Genomic DNA, 18791 nt, shown 5'->3' with positions numbered 1-18791 from the left:
ATCCTTACATTTGTCCTCTAACCATCCCTACTTGATCATTTTGTACTTATTGTCGCTCTTATTTTTGAGACGTCTGTATTCCTTTTCACCTGCTTCATTTCCTGCATTTCCTTTAATCAATTAAATTCAATATCTCTTCTGTTACCAAGGGATTTCTTCTAGCCCTCGTCGTTCTACCTACTTGATCCTCTGCTGGCTTAACTATTTCATTTTTCAAAGCTCCCATTCTTTTCTACTGTATTTCTTTCCCCCGTTCTTGTCCAACGCTCCCTTAATCTCTCTCTGAAACTGTCTAGGACCTCTGGTTCTGTCACTTTATCCAGGCCCCATCTCCTCAAATTCCCACCCTTTTACAGTTGGTTCAGTTTTAATCCACTGTTCATAATCAATAAATTGCCCAAATCTACCTCTGGAAACGTCCTGCGGTTTAAAACCTGGTTCCTAAAGTTCTGTCTTACCAGTATATAATCTATCTCAAACCTTCCACTGTCTCCCGGCCTCTTCCAAATACACAACCTTCTTTCATGATTTCTGAACAAAGTGTTAGCTATGATTAAGTTATATTAAGTTATGATCTGTGCAAAATTCTACTAGGTGGCTTCCTGTTTCATTCCTCACCTCCAGTCCACGTTCACCAACTACTTTTCCTTGTCTTCCTTTTCCTACTATTGAATTCCAGTGCCCCATGACTATTAAATTTTCGTATCCCTTCACTATCTGAATAATTTCTTTTATCAAGTCGTACATTTCTTCTATTTCTTCATCATCTGCGGAGCTAGTTAGCATATGCACTTGTATATACTGTGGTAAGCGTGGGCTTCGTGTCCATCTTAGATACAATAATGCGTTCACTATGCTGTTCGTAGTAGCTTACATGCGCTCCTATTTTTTATTCATTATTTAACCTACCCCTGCATTACCCCTACTTGATTTTGTATTTATAACTCTGTATTCACTTGACCACAAGTCTTGTTCCTCCTGCCACCGAACTTCCCTAATCCCCATTATATCTAACTCTAATTTATCCATTTCTCTTTTTAAATTTTCTAACCTACCTGCGCGATTGAGTGATATGACATTCCACACTCCGATCCATAGAATGCCAGTTACATATCTCCTGATAACGACGTCTTCCTGAGTAGTTTCTGCCCGTAGATCTTAATGGGGCACTATTTTACCTCCGGAATATTTTACCGAAGAGGATGCCGTCATCATATAACCATACAGTACAACTGCATGCCCCCAGGAAGAATTACGGCTGCATTTTGCCCTTGCTGTCACTCGTTCGCAGTACCAGCAGAGCAAGGCCGTTTTGGTTGCGTTACAAGGCCACATAAGTCAATCATCCAGACTGTTGCTCCTGAATGTACTGAAACGTCTGCTGCCCCTCTTCTGGAACCACACGTTTGTCTGAACTCTCAGCAAATAAACCTCTATTGTGGGTGCACCTACGGTACGGATATCTGTATCTTTGAGGCTCGCAAAGACAAGGTCCATGATTTATACCGTACGTGGACCACACCCAAACAGACTAAAACTTGCCTAAACCAGAGTTATAGCTTAGGAACAGAATGACATAACATTAAGCTAAAGATTGAACTGGTTACGAATTAGTCATCAGGAAAAAAGAATAAGAATACGAGTAAGAAGGGTCTTAATTGTACGAAAGGAAGATATTGCAGAAGCATTTGATGAAAAGAAGAACACATCAGGTATACTCGTATTTAAGACGTAAACAGAATGTGAGCAACAAGAATATAAAGGCAAAACAAATAAAGAATAGGGAATGACTTTGTGAGCAGAATGAAGACGACGTCTACGGGACACAGACTACAGCTAACGAGATGACAAGCATTTAAATAAAACTGAAAAAGTGGCAACAAACTTAAATATAATACCAGAATATAAATGAATTAGACATTATAAACAGCTTTGGTGTAATGGAGACCGAGTATTAAAGGACAGCTCCCACTGAAATGCATAAACCATATGCCAGCGATCTCATAACGATCCAAGAATTAAATCGGGCCATGAATAAAACAAAATATTGGAAAGCAACGAGACCATACGGCATAAATGCAGAGTTACTTAAATACAGGGGATTATTTTTAAAGAAGAACAGCGTGTAAAATTTAGCCAACCGCTACAAATTTTTACCAAAGATCTGTTATCTGAAGATCAAAATAGTTACAGAAAAGCAAGATCTAGTACTGATAAAGTTTTCTCACTTAAAGGAATTACAGAAAAACTGAGTTCAATAAGGAAACAAACATCATATTTACAGACTTGTAATTCGACCATGTAGATATGGAAGATTTATGGAACATATTACACAAGAAATTATATCCCCAGGAAATAATAAAAGTGATAGAAAGCCTATATGCACACACAGAAACAAGAATAACGTCTACTTATGCTAGACAGAAGACATACTGATAAGCCAAGGGGTTCGACAAGGATGTAGCTCATTACTCACACTTTTTAACGTATTCATCGACGAAATGGAAACAATATTTTGATCTAGGCTTGAGATTATCGTATGACATACTTTTAATTACGTTGCCGTTTGCAGACAATATTGCAACTGAGCAGAGTAGCGAAATCAATTTTACCTAGTTCCTTACAATATATTTACAAGGTAAAAATTTTATACAAATAAATTAAAAGCCCATCTATAGACTGAACCAGTTTCTGGGAAATGTAATATGAAAACGCCCATCCTAAAAAGAAAAGTGATGGCTTTCAAAAGGATAAAACTCCTGAGGACTACAATCATAGTTGGAAATACAACCACCGAACAAGTTAGCCATTTCAGGTATCTGGGAAATATTGTAAGCTACCACAATGAACTCGACATTGGCAACAAACTCCCGAGATATCGAATGATATGGGGAACAGTCAATATAACATTGAGACATAAAATGGGAACAGAGAGAAAAATGAATGTTTATAAGATAATGGCTACCCTCATACTACTATTAGTAAGTGGAACTCGGACAATCACTAAAAAGCAAAAAGATAGAGCCCATTCAGCAGTTATGAAATTTATAAAAGGACTTAAGGACCGTGAAAGATTAAATAGACTAAAAAATAAAGACGTAAGAGCAGAGCTTTGGGTACACTCTGTAAATCAGATTAAGTCTAATCGACAAAACTGACTAGAACATTTACAAAGAATGACAAATTTGAGGTTTAAATGTCAGACCTTTATCTACAAGGCTCGTAAAAAGACTAAGAAAAATTATCTGGATACTTAGGAGACGGAACAGGTCTATCGCCTAGACCGAAATGAAAGAAGAAGAGTACATTTTGTATGTAACGTCCTACGATGCCATGTTACCTCGTTTCTAATTTTGTTAAGTTTGTTAAGCGAACGTTGCTTTCCCCCACTAATGACTTAATCTTCCGCAGCATACGGATGGTTGTCTCCCTCCCGTTCCCCACCCTCATTCCTTTATACAATACGTTAAACATTTCTATTGTCTTTGTTTTCGAGAAAAAAGAAACATTTGTATTTTTATTGAAGCCTTACATAGCTGTATCTCCAGCTTTCTGTTATCTGTAACTTATAAGTCGGTCTGCGTTGCGTATGCTGTACAACTATTTACACCACGTAGGTCGTCGTCGTAGCAGTTTTCTAAGTTAGATGATTCGTCACTCGCATGTGGAACCTATTCAAATTTGATAAATACTTTTCAATAACTTTTTTGCCAGTCTGCCAAATGTTTATGTAATAACTTTCCAGTTTTCCACCTGTCTAAACTGAGCCATTTGAGGTTTCGTTATTTTTCATATTATCTGACGATGATTACATCGAAATACGTCATTAATCAAACAATCACCACAAAATCTGTGACTCTCGTATATTTTTTGTGGTGTCCATATTATCAATGTTTCAGACATTAAGCGGACAGTTTTAGTAAAAGCGCTGAAATAAAAAGACAGTCTCTGTTAAAATTCAATTGTCACTGAGTAGAGCTGGAGGCAATCTGTTAGTTCTGCCCTTATTTTATGTCGATGTGATATAGGGTGTAGGTCTGAAGAGTTGTCTCAAAATGGTGATAGACTTGGGTGGAGGATAAGCATAGATAACTGTAAAGCGTGTCTTAGAGAATGTATTGTCTTAAGATTTTTACTGAAAGGAAATTGCAACCTGAGCTTGGTAAAATCGATGGTGATGAAAGCATGCAGACTCATATACAGTTCTGCAGTAACGACGGAAGTGCTAGGGCGATTAGGAGTTTTAAGTTTAGGATTAATGAACATCGAAAGTTACTGATGAAACCATACGGAATTGGCCTAGTGTATGATGGGAAAATAGAGAAAGAGACACAAGAAATGTTGAGCAAGGTGTCATAGCGTTGTAAGCTCTTACAAGAATCAGCTTGTGGTAGTCTTAAGGGAAGGTGGTACTTTGTAACTGGTTCTGTAATTTAGACAAACTAGTATTATCCTTCCAGAGACCAGCTATCTGGTAAGCTTAGGAGAGCTATTGCAAAAGTTTCATGCGGTACAAATGCTGACCTCTAAAAATTTTCATGTTGGATACTGGAAAATTGTAATACACGAAACGTGTCAGCACTACACAGCTTATTTCTGCTTTGGTACATGTTCTCACTTAACAGACTTCCATTCGGTCCACACGTGTCTTTTGCTGTGCGGATTTTGCATGATCTCCGATTAATTGAGGAGTATACTCGGCCGGCTGGAGTGGCCGTGCAGTTCTAGGGGGTACAGTCTGGAACCAGACGACCGCTACGGTAGCAGGTTCGACTCCTGCCTCGGGCATGGACGTGTGTGATGTCCTTAGGTTAGTTACGTTTAATTAGTTCTAAGTTCTAGGCGACTGATGATCTGAGAAGTTAAGTCGCATAGTGCTCAAAAAGCCATTTGAAAGATTTTTGAGGAGTATACTCGCAGTGTATATAGATAACATTTTGATTCCGGAGACTTCTTGGGCACATAATAATCGTGTACTGAACCAGTTACTAGGTATCTTGTAACACGCAAGTGTGGCAGTGAGTCCTGACAAACCGTGGTTTCTGTGATGGGAACAGAGTTTCTGGGTCATACTATCTCAGATCCAGACGAGATATGAGTGGTTAAAGAATACATGGTTTCCAAAGCTAACAGGCAGCTTAGAGTGTATGTGGGCCGAAGGAATTTTTACAAACATTTGATTAATTACATTATTTTGTATGTAATTCGATTTTATTACTTGATAGGGAAAGTGAGGTTTGGAATTGGGATGTGTAATACAGAACGAATTTTATGATGTTTTAGATGGAATTTGTCTTGTATATGTGATGACTGCATAAATAATAATGAGAAAGATTATTTCATTGACTAGTGAGTACGGATTTTACAGTGAGTCACATAATTGGATATGATAATGAACTGCTTAACTTACAAAAATGAATCTAGAAAACTGAATTCCTAAATGTTATGTAACGCCCTTAAAACGAAATAATATTTGCGGAAGGGACAGAGCTATGAGGAATATCGAAGCGAATATCATAAAGTCAAGAACTACTTAGAAAGAAGATAGTAAGCATACGTCAACTACCGAAAGAATTAGAAAGAGACATACATTAAAATAATGTATGGTGATTGTATTTTTATTTGCCTCTAATGATTACCGATAAACTTTTCCAGCTGAATTTTTTTTATTTACTAACCGGAGGCCTCAGTGCATGCGCCTGCCTAACTGTGGAAGTAGACTAGAATAATTTCGGGGAACTGTTGCATGCTAGTGTGTTGGTTTTGTAATAGTTAGTCTTTATGGACTGTAGTAGTATTGACTGATACTTAGTGAGAATGATGAGTAGTTACTGCATGCTGTGGAGTAGTAGACAGCTGTGGAGTAGGAGATATCTACGTGGTTGAAAAAAGATTGTAAGCCATTAATGTTGAGAGGAGTGAATGATGACGAATTTATTTTTGGATTCATGGCCTGTTTATACTGATTCTGAAACGTGCTGCGTACTTTTCATGAAAGCTGAATGATTGCCTTCTCTATACATACGTATTTCTGACAATTTCTGATAGCTCTGGGTATCAGACTTCTCCACATTAAATTTGGTTACAGCTATTGGGGAAAATATAATTTCAAGAGATAGTATTTGTATGTTTATGTGTATAATTAGCAGCTTTTTATGTTGTTAAGAATGAAACAGCGGGCATGGACCTCACGAGAAAGCAGAAATGAGACTAATGGGTCAGTTTCCTCCCTGTCTATGCAGGTGAGGGCCGTTAGGTGATTCCGGCCTGTGCTGTGGCCTTTGTTGAGGCTACGTGAGACGGGCTTCCCAGTTCCATTTGCAACTGAGGTATTAATGGCCGCGAGAGGGAGGCTACCCTTCCTCTGCAGACTTTGCACGACCTGCAGAAACCGCAGCTGCTTGCTTTCACTCAGACGAGGCCGGTTGAGCTTTGGGAACCGCTACGCTCATGACGATCAGCGATTACTCTCAGCTATAAATTTCCCGCATGAGACATAATGTTCAGCGGAACGCCAGAGCTTTACGGCTTGTCGCAGCACACGTACCGAAACACTCACCCGTGTGCGGCAAAATACGATCCAGGAAGCGAAACATGAGAAGAGGGTTGATGTATTCAAGGGAGCCATGGATATGCTAAACGTGAATCCTAGGAACCAGCTTGATGACAAGATGAAGGAGTGTGAACCCTACACTGTGGTACATGTCCTCTTACACGGTGAGAGTGTACCTGCATGACGTTTTGCATATGAAAATTTATGGATCACTCACTCCAACATTGATGGATAAATCAGATAGCGAGAAGCAAACTCTTTATCTGATCCCTGTATGAACAGGAAAATATCTGTCAACATGGAACAGACTTCGACACGTTACCATGTTTCTCTGACCGAGACTTCCACTTGCTTGTTGACAGATGATGTGCGGTAGGTCGGGAGGTACAGTGCATAAGGCAGAGGTGATTTCATTGGAAATCCAGTGCCCATCCTCACCACGGTGCTCCAATGGCGTCCTCCCACTTTATCATCCGAGTCACCTCCAGAAGATACGGATCTCCCGCCACCGCCCCCCACCCACATGCCGCCATTTGAGTGTTTGCTTGATCGGTGATTTGTAAAACGTGATTACAATGTGATATGTAGATTAAGGGTGAACCAGTGGGTGGTTTTCTGTCAGAGTTTGCTAAAATCAGTGTTTGGCTGTCTTAGGAGGCATATTTTTCAATTTTTTTGTATTTCTGTTACTGTTAAATGCCTAAAAACGTAATAGCACATCACAGCGTAATGGCTAGGCTAGGATCTGGGTTTAAAGTCAGTGCTACAATACCCGTCGTCAGCTACAGCTCAAAATCAACTATCAACATAGAGTCCCTCATCTCCGCCACCACATTAACAGCATTTGTGAAGTGACCCACCGCGTTTGTTTGTCGCTAGTAACCGAGGGGTAGCCGGTAGCTGACGTGGCAACACTGTAGCGGCAAGTGACAGACGTCAACTATCAAGTAATTTCCAGGCGAGTACGTAAATCCTATAGCTGCAGCGTTAAATTTGCAGTATTGAATACCCATTATCTCAGATCTGAAATTTCTAGGAAGTGTAGTTTCACTCCTATGATTGCTGAAGTAGGATCATAATGTTGAGATAGATAAATAGTTATGATTTTTTATAAATTTAAGTTCAACTTTTTTAAAATCCACTTTAGCTTTTGTAAGTAAAAGAGAAGCATTATAGGTAGAATAGTTCCGGTGGTTCAGCAACAGCAGTATACTAAGAGGTAACAGTGTATAATTAGATATACGTACCTGTAATACTTCATGAAATAATGAGTCAAATATTAAAAAAATTAATGTTCAAGAAATCAAGTTTAAATGTTTCATTTGATATTAGCTAACACGTGGAAGCATGCCAGCTCCTAGAAAGAGTCAGGCGCATAATCAGCATTACCTGAATCCTGTTCTTGATCATCCTGAAAACGTAAAGGCTTCTTTCTTTTTCTGCCTCTTGCTTCTTTAGTCATTTCGTCTGCTCCACACTGGGCTTTCATGATCCTAAGTCGATCCATTGGCTGGAAGGCTCGCAGTGTGTTAGCTACTGGAATGATACCAAGATGAAAGAGGTTTCACTCTGCGAAGACATTTTTTGGTATTCGTGTTTTGCGTTCGACCATGGAGACATTTCGAAAAGTCAGGATGAGCTAACTCTCTACGTATTGGTTTTTTATAGTTTCCATCAATGCAGATGTTATGCTATTTTTGTGACTAAATTGTTCCTCTGTACCCGCTGCCTGAGATTCGCAGTACTTACACCATAAATCAGAACCAGTTGGTCATAGAGCATGTTAGGTGTATCATCAGCGGATAAGTTGTGAAAGAATATAGCCCTTTCTGCTGTTTTCATCCCCTGTAGGTCATGTGTATTGCTTATAATTGCCATTCCATAATACTGCTGGAATTCATCAATGTTTATGAGTGTAAGTCTTCCTTTAACAATTTGAGTCCCCACAAAATGCATGTGCTATAACGCCATTTATTTTTGCATCCGAACTCTAAACACGAGCATTTACATTAATTCATGTATAAATAGGTGTAAACCACAGCCTTCTAAATTAAATAGTTATGTAGAGAGAGATACTTAAGAAAGTCAGTGCAGAATGACTGGATTCTTTTACACTTGCACTATTAAGTTTGAAATAATAAAAACTACATTTGCAATTGGAATTAGTCAACAAATGATGCATCAAATCATTCAGGAGAGATAAAATATTTTTAAAAGATAATAACCGGAAAATGACCAAGTCCATCCCACGTATTCCTCTTCAGGGTTTAAGGAATTCAGACCAGTCCATGGCCGTCATGAGTGATTTTCATCAAACTGATTCGAAATTACTTGCCTAAAATCGGTACAATGAGATAGAAAATTGGCACACACCTTAACTATTAAAAATATGGAGCAAAGTACATTCAGACCAGTCCATGGCCGTCATGAGTGATTTTCATCAAACTGATTCGAAATTACTTGCCTAAAATCGGTACAATGAGATAGAAAATTGCACACACCTTAACTATTAAAAATATGGAGCAAAGTACTAAACATTCGGAGACGTATTAAATATTCAAAGAATTGGAAGCAGCTTCTTTGAAAGAACGTTGATTACCAAACCATCAAATTACAGAGTGAATGTTGGAAAACATGCGAGAATATTTGCAAACCATTTGGGATTAAAATTATATTAAGACGATCAATAAAGGATGTGATGATTAAGTCCCGTACTACTTGACGGAGTGTAGGGGAACGATGCGGGAGACCCGCACAGCCGTACTAGGCAAGGTCCTGGTGGGGGTGTTTTGCCATTGCCTTCCACCGACCGTTATGGGGATGAATGATGATGATGAAGACGACTCAACAACACCCAGTCATCTCGAGGGAGGTGAAATCCCGGACCCCGCCGGGAATCGAACCCGGAACCCCGTGCTCGGGAAGCGAGAACGCTACCGCGAGACCACGAGCTGCGGACAGTAATGGATAATGACTTAATTGTATTTTTTTCAGATGTTAACTATCTGGATTCAATGAAAATTGTCTGTGCTTTGTACCATGAAACCAAAGTAGTTTGTGTAATATTAGATCGCACAGGGAATATTTATCAAGAAAGGAGACAACCTGATGGAGGAAATTACTGTAGAAGGTATTCCGATACGAGTGTTTCACCACTTGAAGTTAGGCTTCACAGATATTACGAGCTACCAAACGGCTATTACAGATGATGGGCCACTCATAAATGTAGATTATAGACCACCTATGGAAGATTTTAACCGTTAGAAAGAGAACCATGATGGACGAATATAAGACAGATCGTTGGATCGAAGAAAGACTGACGAACAGTTGCCAGCCCGATCTTCGAAGTTAAACCAGAACAAGTTTCTGATGGGACTAGGTCCTAAACCATAACGGAAGCTACCGAATCAGCCCTTGCTATTAACAATATTCGCTGTGATGTGGATTATGTTGTAACATGTGATTTAATTGGAGGGTGTGAAGTGATGACTGAATATGTCTTAACACCTATGTTTGACAATAATGTTTGCAACATTAATATTAATAGGTTTCTGGACAGTGGCAGTGAAGTTTGCGTGCTGTAAAATATATTGTATCTACAGTTACCTGGGACCGCACAAATCCCTTCTTTTCCTGTGAGTGATGAAGGCATTACAAGTGCTGTGAGACACAGAAACAAGTCGATTAAGAATCAGATATTACCCAAGTTTTTCGTTGATGGAAAAGAATACGAGCAGTTTTCCCTGATCGTTCAACATTATCTGTTGGTTGTACTTTAAGAACGGACTAAATACCGGTGAATGTATTTAAAGTAGATTTTGTTGCTAGCAAGTTACAAAGGGCGCTTCTAAATTCCTGTTACAGTGTATTAGGAGTTGTAGAAGGAGCTTGATAGATACAGTTTTAATTAGGAACCCAAGTTGGGAAGAGTACCACTTGGATATAAAATAAGATCGGATCATTTTCAGATCTTCCGCTCCACGGTACGCACACAAACTGGGAATACGGCACCGTCATCGGTCACTATTGTGGTTATGTACGATTTTCGACCCACTGCTACAATGGCTGCGACAAACTGTCTGTGGTGCTCACGAAGGCCACTCTCCGTACTGCAGAGGACGTCCATCATCACGTAGAAGAGAACGGGACGACGAGTGCCGGGCTCATTGCCCATGCCACGGAGTCCTGTACAACAAGCAGATCACAGTTCAGTGGTCATGATGTACGCTTACATCGAGTGTTATACGGCAGTATGCGTGAGCCCGAGTAGATGTGTGGACGCATTTCCAGCAGACGACGTTGGTCTGGTAGTTTTACTGAGTAGCATGTATTATTTGTTGGGCTGTATGTTAATAATAGATGGTCGTTAAATAAACCATCAAGTGTCACAATGGACGCTTTTTCGGATTCGTTACAATAATAGTAGCCCGTTGTTATGTATTTGAAGACGTACGGATTAGCCTTCGAGTGCCGCAGACCTGTCCTGAAACTGTCAGCACTACCTATCAGTATAGTTCGAGAGCTCACTGAGTAGCAAGCATGTCGGGGCGAGGAACAAAATAATACCCGGAAAGAAGGTAATAGGGATGGATCTTATAATTAGTACCAGCTGTTGAAAACACGTATTCTCACTCATTTTTGGAGCAAATACACTCCTGGAAATTGAAATACGAACACCGTGAATTCATTGTCCGAGGAAGGGGAAACTTTATTGACACATTCCTGGGGTCAGATACATCACATGATCACACTTACAGAACCACAGGCACATAGACACAGGCAACAGAGCATGCACAATGTCGGCACTGGTACAGTGTATATCCACCTTTCGCAGCAATGCAGGCTGCTATTCTCCCATGGAGACGATCGTAGAGATGCTGGATGTAGTCCTGTGGAACGGCTTGCCATGCCATTTCCACCTGGCGCCTCAGTTGGAACAGCGTTCGTGCTGGACGTGCAGACCGCGTGAGACGACGCTTCATCCAGTCCCAAACATGCTCAATGGGGGACAGATCCGGAGATCTTGCTGGCCAGGGTAGTTGACTTACACCTTCTAGAGCACGTTGGGTGGCACGGGATACATGCGAACGTGCATTGTCCTGTTGGAACAGCAAGTTCCCTTGCCGGTCTAGGAATGGTAGAGCGATGGGTTCGATGACGGTTTGGATGTACCGTGCACTATTCAGTGTCCCCTCGACGATCACCAGTGGTGTACGGCCAGTGTAGGAGATCGCTCCCCACACCATGATGCCGGGTGTTGGCCCTGTGTGCCTCGGTCGTATGCAGTCCTGATTGTGGCGCTCACCTGCACGGCGCCAAACACGCATACGACCATCATTGGCACCAAGGCAGAAGCGACTCTCATCGCTGAAGACGACACGTCTCCATTCGTCCCTCCATTCACGCCTGTCGCGACACCACTGGAGGCGGGCTGCACGATGTTGGGGCGTGAGCGGAAGACGGCCTAACGGTGTGCGGGACCGTAGCCCAGCTTCATGGAGACGGTTGCGAATGGTCCTCGCCGATACCCCAGGAGTAACAGTGTCCCTAATTTGCTGTGAAGTGGCGGTGCGGTCCCCTACGGCACTGCGTAGGATCCTACGGTCTTGGCGTGCATCCGTGCGTCGCTTCGGTCCGGTCCCAGGTCGACGGGCACGTGCACCTTCCGCCGACCACTGGCGACAACATCGATGTACTGTGGAGACCTCACGCCCCACGTGTTGAGCAATTCGGCGGTACGTCCACCCGGCCCCCCGCATGCCCACTATACGCCCTCGCTCAAAGTCCGTCAACTGCACATACGGTTCACGTCCACGCTGTCGCGGCATGCTACCAGTGTTAAAGACTGCGATGGAGCTCCGTATGCCACGGCAAACTGGCTGACACTGACGGCGGCGGTGCACAAACGCTGCGCAGCTAGCGCCATTCGACGGCCAACACCGCGGTTCCTGGTGTGTCCGCTGTGCCGTGCGTGTGATCATTGCTTGTACAGCCCTCTCGCAGTGTCCGGAGCAAGTATGGTGGGTCTGACACACCGGTGTCAATGTGTTCTTTTTTCCATTTCCAGGAGTGTATTAATAGCATTTGCAGCCTAACTAAAATGGTTCTAGGCGGGCAGAGGCATTACAATTACAATATTTCCATGTATAAAATTATTTACAGCGTTTCCATGGTAGAAAATTAAATTTTTCTGCCTTATTTACAAATCACAAAATAATGAAAAGATCGTATTTCACATTATTGCTACTTTACCTGAATGTGCAATAAAACAGCGGAGAATTGGTGTTTAATCATTCAGTGTTAAAACAAGAAAAATATAATTAAGTCACTAAAATATGCAACCTGAATGCCATTCATACATGTTGTTGGCAGTTTCTTGATTTCCACTGGACACCGGAAGTGCCCTAAGAATCCTAAGAGATATTAAATAGCATTCTTGCTCAGAGCCATGTTTTGCTGACAGCGCCTCTCTTTCTAGCATAATATTAGACACCAGATATCACATTTATATTTACTGTATAACTAAGAGCCGAAAGGGCAGCATGTTCTTTCTTAATTTGATCGATGATGAGGGAACAAATTCATATGATCTTCATTTCTCTATTATCAAATACAAGGTGTAGCAGAAACAAGTGAGGATATTTATATGGTATTTTAACATGCGCACATATCAGTGTGTTGATTGTTTGTTCTCTGGGTCAAACAGTCTTTCCAAAAACAGATCACATAACTTACCAACCGATGTTTTCAACATGGTTGTAACCGCACCACTAAGTGGACTTCAACTGTCAGTAGACGCTAATCTTTTTGAGTCCACACGTCCACACTTCAACGTCGGATACGCTGCCCAGTGGAAAATAAGGATCAATGGGTTGTTCTTGCAACGTGTACTTAAGAGGTAGTAACCAACCTGAAAACCTACTACCCCTAACATCTATTAGCATTACTCTGGACATGAAGTAAAATAATGTTATAATGTTGTTCAGTATACTGTTTTGATACCATTAAAAATATCGGCGCTTACAACTGTTACATCCTTTATACAAAGGGAAGACCGTCTTTATTTACTTAGAAATGAGATTATATTTTAGGCACTGCAACGATTTCATTGCCTACAAATCAATTCTAAATTATTTAACATGAATAAGAAATAATTTCTAAAAAATACAGCTATCCATTCATCAGGTCAAATGTATAAGACAAAAAAGTCATTGCAATTTTTCAACATTTTAAAGGAGGCCAAAATGGGAGCCTTATACATTAACTACATTACTTTCATTTGCGATGAATGAGTTTTTCACTGTAAACGAAATACAAACTCACCTTGAAATGTGTAAAAGATGATGTGCAGAAGATATTGTAAAGGAGCAAGAGACATTTTAAGTGTTCAACGGTCTGCAACATTCTCATATCTATGTCCTTTCTAACCATTTCAGAATAAGATTAGTTTTATCGCCTCATTTCAGCGATAAAGAACTTCTCTCTCATCCACACCCAGCTGTGCTACACTGAAATGATGTCTGTGGCACACGGGACCTCACCTTATTTCCGTCTCTGAAATTTTGCTGAAAACTTACCAGTTTGAGGTGGAATAATACTGTCGCTACAGATCTTATGTAACGTATCTCATGTCTTATTGATCGCCTACGTGTATTCAGATTAGTAGTCGAAAGAATGTGGATTTTCTGGTAGTGGTAGACATTAGAAATGTCTAGTGTGCGGGGAACGTCGTTAACGGACAAACGACGACCTTATGCTGCTACTCGTCTGCAGTGAAATTTTTTAAATGCCATATAAATTTTATTGTTTCAGATATTGATTTAAAAAAAATAATAATATTCCGTCGCTTCGCTTGAATCCCTTTCTGTAGCGATTTTTCGAATCTGTGACGTACTCCGAGGTTGTAGCTGGATTGCGGCTGTCTGAATTTCTATGAATGGAAAGGGCGGCAGAGGTATTTCGTGGTTTAGATGGCATCTATCCGTGGACTTTATTCGTGGAATAAACAGGTGTTTAAATCTCTTTGTTGTCCCAATTACCAATATTTGCACCGTATTATGCGGCCAATGGCTCTGAGCACTATGGGACTTAACATCTGAGGTCATCAGTCCCCTAGAACTTAGAACTACTTAAGCCTAACTAACCTAAGGACATCACACACATCCATGCCCGAGGCAGGATTCGAACCTGCGACCGTAGCTTTATGAGGCCAGCTACTCGATTTCGTAGTTTTTGTAGTGAAGTCGTTCTCAATAATGTTGGCACATTCCTTCTGTACGTAATATCATATGCATACACTTCCGATCATACATATAACGGTAACGTCCATTTGGCCATGTTTCTTCTTCTGCAGGGTTCCTCTTAGAAGTGTCTTTTCTTTCCAGTCATCTATGTTTTGAATATTTTGATATTAGCTTAAGTGATCTGAAGCCAACTGTAGCTGCCATTTTTTCTTTATCCGTTCACTATTGTGCCCATGCCCACATTAGATATTGTCTGGTGGTAACGCATATATTGAGTATGTTGGTACGTGGAAAAACGTGCAGTTTTAGAACTGTGACATGCACCTAAACTTGGGGTGCTAGTGATACTGATGTTACGACATCTAGGACACCTGCTCTCACAAGCGTAATGATATTGGAAACCGTTCAAATAATAACATGTGCAGAAACTAATATGGCATAATGCGCCATCTCAGAATGTTTATGCAGATAAATGGTAATGGCTTATAACGTACTAATCTTTACGCCTTTCTATGTGTACTATACATAACACCCTGAAAGAGCTGTGTGAGTCAGTTTAAGATTACTTGGTCGATGACTCCATTCTTCTTTCCCGCCTGTAGGTAGAGCTTACCACAGATTTTTGTGACCATCGTCTATTTCTAATCTCTCTTCCCGTGCTCAAGTTGATCCATTAACTCTTTGAGGTGGTTTGTATACCCGATTCCAGATATTGTTTTTGCATCCCTCGGGATGTGTGTAGCTCACCGCTATGTGGGGGGCTGTCGAGCATCGAGAACAAGAAGGGACGAGAGGCAGACTGTTCGGAGTGATGGCAGTTTTGGTCGGGCAAACGAATGTCACGGTTAGGAGACCGACCGGCCTGCTATGTGTGCTGCACGCGGTTGTTGTTTAATGAACGGGCACGAAATGATGTAGCTCGGAAGTGTGCTCTAATGATTGTGACAAGCAGCAGTCGAACTCGAGCATTGTGTATGGATGCATGCGTAAAAACAGATGTGCTAGAAACGTGATGTCTGGAATGTATATCAGCGGAAGAGTACTTTCCTCAGTGTCAAGTATTACTTGCATAGGCTTGTATTGGTATGACAGGATCCTCCACACTGCATAGAGTTGAGTCAGCCGTTGTAACCGCATTGGGCGGCGGCGTCGTGTGGCTCGCAAAATGTGGTGTACAATTAATGCCAGGCGCCTTTCGTAGGGTTCATGCTGGAAGGTCTCTTGCCTTGCGGAAAGTTATAGTATGAGGATGACCGAAGTCTAACGTCATTAGGAAATACTAAGGTTGAGCAACTGTATGTAATATATTCTGATCCTTGCCCGTTGTTTGATTGAGTGCCGTTTCACCCTGTGTCCAACTGCAATGACATTATTAGTTTTACGTTCGTATCGGTTCTGCATGATAAGGTTATTAGCCAAAAGACCGAGTTTTGCTGTTGCAGGTTGTTTTAAGGTTCGTTTAAATTGTCTTTTAGTGATTTAAAATTTACAAAGTGTTTTAAACTTTGTGTGGTTTATGAAAAGAGACACTCTATTAATTACTGCAACATGCAACTATTGGCTCAATAACTGACGGCAGTGGTCATCAGTAAACTCTACTGGATGGTTACCGTTGGTGTTTGAGGTCTTAAAAGCTGAGTAATTATTCCCATGCAATTTAGTAGATGTCATGTATTTTAAAGTTGTTATTCTTTCTTTAAAGCAATTATACAGCTCTATTTTTGAACAGGATGTTCTTCATTGTTGCTGTTGTGGTCTTCAGTCCAGAGACTGGTTTGATGCAGCTCTCCATCCTACTCTATCCTGAGCAAGTTTCTTCATCTCCCAGTACTTACCGCAACCCACATCCTTCTGAATCTGTACAGTGTATTCATGCCTTCGTTTCCCTCTATGATTTTTACCCTCTGCACTTCCCTCCACTACTAAATTAATGATCCCTTGATGCCCCAGAACGTGTCCTACCAACCGATCCCTTCTTCTATTCAAGTTGTGCCACAGATTCCTCTTCCAAACAATTCTATTTAGTACCTCCTCATTAGTTACTTGATCATGCGATCTAATCTTCAGCATTCTTCTATAACATCACATTTCGAATGTTTCTATACTCTTCTTGTCTAAATTATTTATCGTCCATGTTTTGCTTCCATACATGGCTACACTCCATACAAATACTTCCAGAAAAGACTTCTTGACAGGTACATCTATACTCGATGTTAATAAATTTTTCTACTTCAGAAACGATTTCCTTGCCATAGCCAGTCTATATCCTCTCTACTTTGACCATCATGTTATTTTGCTCCCCTAGCAGCAAAACGCATCTACTACTTTAAGTGCCTCATTCCCTAATCTAATTCCCTCAGTATCACCTGATTTTATTCTGCTACATTCCATTATCCTCGAATAGCTTTTGTTGATGTTCATCTTATATCCTCCTTTCAAGACACCATTCTGTTAAATTTCTCTTCGAGATCCTTTGCTCTCTATGACAGAATTGCAATGTCGTCGGCAAAACCTCACAGTTTTTATTTCCTCTCCATGCATTTTAATTCCTACCGCAAATTTCTCTTGTGTTTCCTTTACTGCTTGCACAATAGACAGAGTGAATAACATAGGATACAACCCTGTATCACTCTCTGCTCAACCGCTACTTCCCTTTCGTGCCCCTCAACTCTTATAACTGGCGTCTGGTTTCTGTGTCTTCATTATGAACTGCTATAATTAGGTCAATTATTTGTTCATTACAATTCCCGAACTCCGGCCGGGTTTTAGTCGTTGATAGTATGTGTTTTAAAGTATTTGTGGTTTAGTTCAGACGGTTCAAATGGCACTAAGCACTATGGGACTTCACATCAAAGGTCATTAGTCCCATAAACTTAGAACTACTTAAACCTAACTAAGGACATCTCACACATCCATGCCCGAGGCAGGATTCGAACATGCGACTGTAACAGGCGTGCGGTTCCGGACCGAAGCGCCCAGAACTGCTCGGTCACAGCGGCCGGCTGAGGTTTAGTTGTCATATATATGTTCGTTTACTATTAAGAAGTCGCCTGTACCACCCTGATACCAGAATGTTAATGTTACTGCAGGCGACCGCTGTCAGCATTATATGGGGCCTCGGGGCGTGTTGTGTCCATCTCTCGTAACGCATGCTTGAATGGGCATAAAATTAATGATCTTTTCACTTATAGCCATTTAGTTATTGAAAACCCTTTGTGATAAAGTGTTTTCAGGTTGGAACTTTATTACCTCTGGGCTATGGTCCTAGCACTCCCAAGTTTGAATGTGAATTGTCCTTCCTCTCGTTATTATGATAACCCTTTTGCTGTGTTCAGTTCAATGAAGTTTATTGCGACATTGATTGAGCTATGCAGCTTAGTGTCAAAGAAGTCTCAGAAATTGGTTATTCAGCAGAAGGGGGCAGTTCACTCTTAACATCCTGCAGTACATCTGAAAACTTTCCAGCTTCCATTTCCATGCGTTCTCCCTCGCGTTCCACTTCCATTCAGTACTACAGATGTCATTTGGATGTTAGTTTTTTTTAGAGTTGTTTCTTCGCTTCAACCAGACTTTATCACGCATCCTTCAGTGAACTTGGTTGATCACGTTTTCGACATTTTCTATTTTATACTCCACGAAATTGATATTTAGTCTGACAGTTACTGTGACACTACACAAACCAAATTTAGGTTTTGAGGAATGGATCCCTCCAGAACGAAACTAGTAAAGAAGACTCTCAAGGAAAGTACAATTACAAGTTTTGTGAAGTATGCCAGGGAAAGTGTTCATATTGACAGTAGGATAAGCGTGCCCACAATATCGTGTTGTTTCAGAATGACATTTCATTCCCAGCTCTGCTCGCTCAAGAACATAAATACGAGTATACGTGGACTTAGGCCAAGAGTAGAGAACAGTTATTGCAGAAGCGGACTCATATCTTACATTTACCTGAAAGGATACCTGTAATTCCCGATGAACACCCAATGGCGCTGCTA

This window comes from Schistocerca piceifrons, chromosome 4 (genome assembly GCF_021461385.2).
Source record: "Schistocerca piceifrons isolate TAMUIC-IGC-003096 chromosome 4, iqSchPice1.1, whole genome shotgun sequence".
NCBI lineage: Eukaryota > Metazoa > Arthropoda > Insecta > Orthoptera > Acrididae > Schistocerca > Schistocerca piceifrons.
Note: the sequence above shows the minus strand (reverse complement) of the source record.